Genomic DNA, 6,977 nt, shown 5'->3' with positions numbered 1-6,977 from the left:
GCCACGCGTCCGTTCACGTTCTTCGCCGATCACCGTGTCCTAGCCGCTTCCTTTCTGAGCCGTTTTGCTTGTCATAGCTCAGTTGAAAGTTATTTGGAGATGGAAACATTTCTTAATCACTAACTCCACAGGAACTGAACTCGTGGCATCACTGCTGTTTTTGAGCAATAGTTCACCCAGAAACGAAAACCCAGTCGTGATTTAGTCTCCATATGAACTTTGTTGTTTTTCACACCGCAGAAGGACAGGGTTCAAACAAGGTGCTTGTGGGCGGCTGCATACAGTGTCTTCATTTTTTAAGTTAAACTACTTTAAATTACTTTTTTCCCACATCAATCTACACTCCACACTCCATAATGGCAAAGCAAAAAATTGGTTTTTAACATTTGTGCAAATTTATTAGAAATAAAAAACTGAACAGATCCCGTTGCATAAGTATTCATCCCCTTTTCTGGGACACTCAGGAGCATTCATATTGCTTCTAGATGTTCCTACACTTGGAGTGGAGTTAAACTGTGGCAAATTCATCTGAATGAGTCTGATTTAGAAAGACACACACCTCTCAGAAAAGGTCTAACAGCTGAAAATACAGATCAGAGCAGAAACCAAGATAACTGCCTGTAGAGCTCAGTGACAGACTTGTGTTAAGGCGATGATCTAGAGAAGAGTTCAGAAACAAATCTGCTGCATTGAAGGTTGACAGAAGCATTCTCCATAATGGAAGACCATTGGAACAACTAGGACTCTAGAAAATGTCCAAGCTGACAGAGATGGAGAGGTGAAAAGGTGAGGCAAAGAATGGCAGATAATTGCCAAATGCAGATGTGCAAAGATGCTCACATCAGACCCAAAAACACTTGAGGCTGTAAAGGTGCTTCAACTATGGACTGAGTTAAGGGTATGAATACTTATGACATCTACTTATTTCAGTGTCTTAGTTTTAATACATTTGTCAAATTTGCAAATCTGGTTTTCGCTTTGTCATTATTATGGTGTATGGAGTGTAAACTGATGTGGGGGAAAACTCATTTAAAGCAGTTTAACATAACGCTGCAACAAAATGTGAAAAAAATGAAGGGGTATGAATACTTTTGCACGACACTGTATATGGAAAAAAAATTCTAACAAAAGGTTTCTCAGCTGTTTTTTGTAGTATCAGGTATTCTTAATAACATACTAAAAGTTTACCAAAGTTTGACCACTAGAAAGGTGTCATTTTCAAGATGGGCAGGAAACCCTGCTTAAAATATCCTAAAACTCCTTCATTAAGTAATCTTGGTGTCTAGCCCCATGTTTTCTGGGTCTGTAAATGACATTCAATGTAAAAGTTATTGCACCAAAAATTGCCATTGTATAACTTTGACCCTAAACAACTCTGAATTAGTTCAAACAGAGGCCTGCACTGCAAAAAATGCTTTTCTTACTTAGGTATTTTATCTTGTTTCCAGCCAAAATATCTGAAAATTCTTAAATCAAGAAGGATTTTCTAGACGAGTAGATATTATTGTCAATAATAATTAAGTGTGTTTTTGCTTGAAACAAGCAAAATCTGCCAATGGGGTCAGAAAAATAATCTTGTTTTCTGTTTGAAATGATATTTTTTTCTTACCCCATTGGCAGATTATTTTGCTTGTTTCAAGCAAAAACACACTTAATTTTGACTTGTTTTTTTTCAACACTTCAAAGACACAATATTCCTGAAAGACAATGTATTTGTGAAAGGTGTTAATCATGCTAGCCACTTGCTAATCATGTTAAAACATGCTAGTCATGCTAGCACCTTGGTAATCGTGTTAAAACATGCTAGTCATGCTATAAACATGCTATCTATCTGACAGACTGTATCTCCTTCAAAACAAAGCCTTTAAAACTACTTCAAACTTCAAACTATTTCAGACTGAAAATGTGTTCATATTCCGAATCTTTCTGGTCCAGCTTCCTCAAGCCGACGCAAAGATGATTTGAGAAATGTCTGCTTTAAAACTAGATCTTAGCCGTTTCCATCCATAGTTTAAGCATCTGCATTTAACTTCAAACTGCATCTTTGATGACGGCACTCGATAAAAATGATGTGCTTTCTGGTCATTGATTGACTCTAAATGTCCTCCAAAATGTACAGTTCGGTAGAAATATAAGAAAAAAGAAAGAATTGACGAAGTTAGGAATGCTTTATATTTTCTCTAAGATCTGCCTTCACACTACATAAATATATGCATTTATTCTTCAAAAATGGTGTTTTACAAAACCAACCTGCCTATTTGTCAGCTATATGCAGAAATGAACTATGGCTTTACTACAAATGTAACCAACAAATCTACTTTTTTCTCTAAAGTTAGAATCTACACTGAGTTAGTCTCTTTATCGTGTTGTACATCTAGTTGTCAGGAGACTAGAAGCAGAATAATTCACGTTGTTTGGTTTGTGGAATATTACTATCAATGCAGTCACAGGTTCGAGTCTCAGGCAGGAGTGAATCTATATCTCTCTTCCACCTTCCATACCACGACTGAGCTGTGAGTGTGTTTTATATACATGTGTGTGCGCCCTTGTATGCTTTAAACACAGAGGACAATCTTATTTCAAGCAGACAAGCAAATTATTTCACTTGTTTCAAGCAAAAACTCTCTTCATTTTCACTGCTTTTTTCTGAAAGCAAGACAATCATTTTTACTTGTCTAGAAATCCTTTCTTGATTTAAGAATTTTTAGATACTTTGGCTGGAAACAAGACAAAAAGTCTAAGAAGAGCTTTTTGGCAGATTTGTATGTCCATCGATAGACTTTTATTCTGAAGACTCTAAAGTATTTAAGCAGCACTCCACTCACTGCAGTGTTTCAATGTGAAATAAACAGCAAACAGCCAATAAACATTTAACCTAATCCACAAACAGTCAAAACTCGATGAGAGTTTAAGCAAGTGGTGTAAAGTTTGGGCATCAAAAAAACAATCACAGAATTGATTAGAGCCTCAGAAAGACAAATGTTTTGCTGAAAAATACACAATTTTCCAACCTCGGATGACATACGGTGGCCGAAAGAGCTCAACGCACTAAAAAAATAAAATAAATAAATAAACACATGCAAATTAAGAAAACGTCTTCATCAGTTTGTCAACAAATGTGTCCCTGGAGCACAAAACCAGTCTGAAGTCGCTGGGGTATATTTGTAGCAATAGCCAAAAATACATTGTGTGGGTCAAAATTATTTATTTTTCTTTTATGCCAAAAATCATTAGGAAATTAGGTAAAGATCATGTTCTATTGTACATAAACTGTAAATATATCAAAAAATATATATCAAAACTTGATTTTTGATTAGTGCATTGCTAAGAACTTCATTTGGACAACTTTAAATAGTATCTGTATCTTAAATAGTTTTGTGCACCGTCAGATTCCAGATTTTAAAGGGTTGTATCCAGAACTAATATTGTCCGATCCTGAAAAACCACACATCAGTGGAACAATGATTTCTTCAGCTTTCAGATGATGTATAAATCTCAATTTTGGAAAACTGATACTTATGACTGGTTTTGTGGTCCAGGGTCACATATGTGCTACAAATACAAATGCTTATGCTCTGAAAGGTGGGATTTCTGTTTATTTTTAACATCCTGATCATATAATCCCTTTTTGTATATTACAAGCCTAAATTAACTGACAAGTACACAACAACTGTCGATCATTATGTAAGCTGGCTACTTGTAAACTTCCTCTTTGACAAAAATGAACCATAGTTTTACTATTAAAATAAACAAATAGCCTATCATATATGTTTCTCTTATTATATAAAATGGAAAAAATGGTTAGTATAGTTGGTGAATTGCTAAATGGTGTGGTTAATTAAAAACTCTAACCATGCTTTGACCGTGGAATGTACACAAATAGCAACTGATACATGGGGAAAAAACACCACTTTTACTATAACAAACCATGGTTCATTTTTGTGAGCATTGTTGGGTTTCGCACCGTTGTAGTATGTGTTTCGTAACTATTTTCAGTGCGTTTCCGTATTTGTGACGGTTTGCAACACGTGTGCAGTCAAACTGATGAAGATGTTTTCCTAATTTGCTGGTGCTTCTTCTGTTTGCATGTGTTTTCTGGAGTCGCAGTGTGTTGAGCTGTCTCTGCCACTGTAATGGAAGTCATGACGTACATTAACAATAATTTGGGACAAAAATACCAGCTAGGCTCTTGGTTTGTTTGTTCCTCTGAAGGAGAGGCCCTAGGCTCAAGAGTCTTAGTTCGCTACTGATAGAAGTAGAACACTACATAAACAGTTTAAAGTATCATTCAATTATTATTTAATCATGAATTTGAAATTTATATTAACCAAAGTTTTACTCAGTGCTTCAGATTACTTTTAACTGTAAAAAAAAAAAAAATGTAATATTTTTTTTTTTTTTTTTTTTTTTTATAAAATACAGACCAGGGCTCTGAACCGGTTCAAGGAATGAAAACGAAAACAAAATCAATTTTAAGCGTTCTGAACAAAAACGGAAACAGAAATTAACCAGTTAATAACGGTATTTTTATCGTCCTCTTTGTTATATCAATTTGGCAGACCAAAAACATTATTCAAATTGTGTGCGCAAATGCGACGGTGACGCATACAACGTGAAATGCCCGCGAAGCAGACGTCATAAGCAGAGCCCTTTCTGATGCGATGAGCTTAAGGTTACCACCCAGCTGACAATTTTTGGTTCCCGGAACATTCCCTATTGGTTAGCCCAGAAAGTTTTCTTAACGTAAATAGAACGTTCCCTTTAGGTTGTGGGAACGTTCCCGCAATGTTCTTTTAAGGTTAGGTGAATGTTCTGGGAACCTACTGGGAATGTTCCGGGAACGTTCCCCCAACGTTTTAAGGACATTCCCGGAACGTTCCCCTACCCTAAAAGGAACGTTCTAGTTACGTAAAGAAAACTTTCCTGGCTAACCAATAGGGAACGTTCTGTGTATGTTCCTAGAAGGTTCCCTGAAAGTTCTCTGATGGTTCCCAGACCGTTCTCCTAACCTCTTCACTCCAGTACCGCTTCTGCACGTCAGCACTCCTGTGTCCCGGAGTAAGCGGCATGGAAGGCGGACGGATGTGAATCTCAATAATCACTACTACACACCATGTCTTGTTTTAAACAACTGTTTAATCCTTACAGATGATCAAAGCACATTTAACCATCATAAGGAGCATTAAATGAGACTGAATTATGCTATACTATCTTAGATTTCATTAATGTAAGATGTAGAAGTACCATACCATAAAACAACACAGATTTGATGTTTATTAAAGCAGCAAATAACATGACTTCAACAAAATATTCATTTTAAAAATGTATTTATTAAATAACATTTATTTGACTTTAACTAGGATAACATTACATTCGTTTCTTACCGCTGAATTAACGATGAGGTGCTTCCCTCTTCTGGTCACCGAACGAAAACGTCTCGGTTAACATCATGTTCTCTTCAATAAGAAGTGTCAAATCTCCCTAAAATAACAATATTTACTCTCGTGTATATATTAGTTATAAGTAATTATCCATTAACGAGATCAATTAACGAAACAAGGGTCAGATTACTGGAGTTGTATACATAGTTTCACAGGGCAGTATTTTAGCTCCTTTACTTTTCCTTATGTATATTAATGATCTTCCTTGTGTTGTGAATTTCTCTAGTTCTTTGCTATATGCTGATGACACTGTTATTTTTCCTTCTGGTTCTAATATCGACACAATTAATTACAAACTTAACACAGATCTGCAGCATTTACATAACTGGCTGCAAGATAATCATTTAACACTTAATGTCAAGAAAACACAATGCATGTATTTTTGTTCATCTAGGAGACAGTTATCCATATCCAATTCTATTTGTATCAGCATATAAGTATTTGGGAGTCTATCTTGACTCACATCTTACTTATCAAGAACATGTTCAAACTCTAACCAGAAAGTTAAACCCAAAGTTATATGTTTATAGTAAAATTAGACCCTATTTGTTGCTTTCTGTTTCAAAAACCTATCTTCATGCCATCGTTCTGTCCACTTTGTCCTATTGTTTACCTGTTTGGTCACTAACAACAAATGAGATTATTGAACCAGTAATAAGACTTTATAATAGAGCTCATAAGATCCATGTCAGGCTTCCAGGCTGGACTCACCACTGTACTGCACTATCTTTGTGTAATGCCTTGACATTTCAGAACTATAAAAAAAGCCATGGGATAAACTTGTTTTATCAATTTTTAAATGGACATGCTGTAACTGCTCTAACCGAACTGGTTCCGAAACTTAGCTCAAGGTCTGAGCGCACTACCAGATCTTTTACAAATGGACGTTTGCCTTTACCGGCTTACAGGAACTGTTATGGACAGAGATCTTTTTTTCATGTGTTCACTAAAACCTGGAATGAGATCCCACAGCACATCAAAACACTATCACATCAAGAAGACTTTTTAAAATAACATTTGCTCGCCACTTAAAGGACAGGAAAAAGCGCGGGCTGGAGTAAAGAAATAAACAGTGTTTATAATATGATTTTCACACACACTTAACCTTGGCTTATTTTAGCTATAAAATTAAAATTATATTATCATTATACTGCGGTATGACCACTTTGATGTCATTTATTAAAAGCTTATTTCGGACATGAGATTCTACCTTGTTTATGATGAAAAAAAAATACATTTCAGCTTTAGAATAATCATCTGCAAAGTTTTAATTCGTTTACATGGTAATGACTACTAAAAATAACCTGCAGGGAACGTTCTGAGAGCGTTCTTTAAAAGAGAACCTACAGGGAACGTTCTCATTTGGTTCCCGAATAAAATAACCAAATGGGAACCATATGGGAACGTTAGGGGAACGTTCTGTGTTTGCTGGGATTTCGCTATAGTATTATCAAACAGGAAAATTGTTTTTAAAAAACTATTAGCGCATTTGTAACGAGTTCCCGGTGAACTCGTTTACTTTCGGTTTTAAAGACA

Source organism: Garra rufa, chromosome 4 (genome assembly GCF_049309525.1).
Source record: "Garra rufa chromosome 4, GarRuf1.0, whole genome shotgun sequence".
Taxonomy (NCBI): Eukaryota; Metazoa; Chordata; class Actinopteri; order Cypriniformes; family Cyprinidae; genus Garra; species Garra rufa.
Note: the sequence above shows the minus strand (reverse complement) of the source record.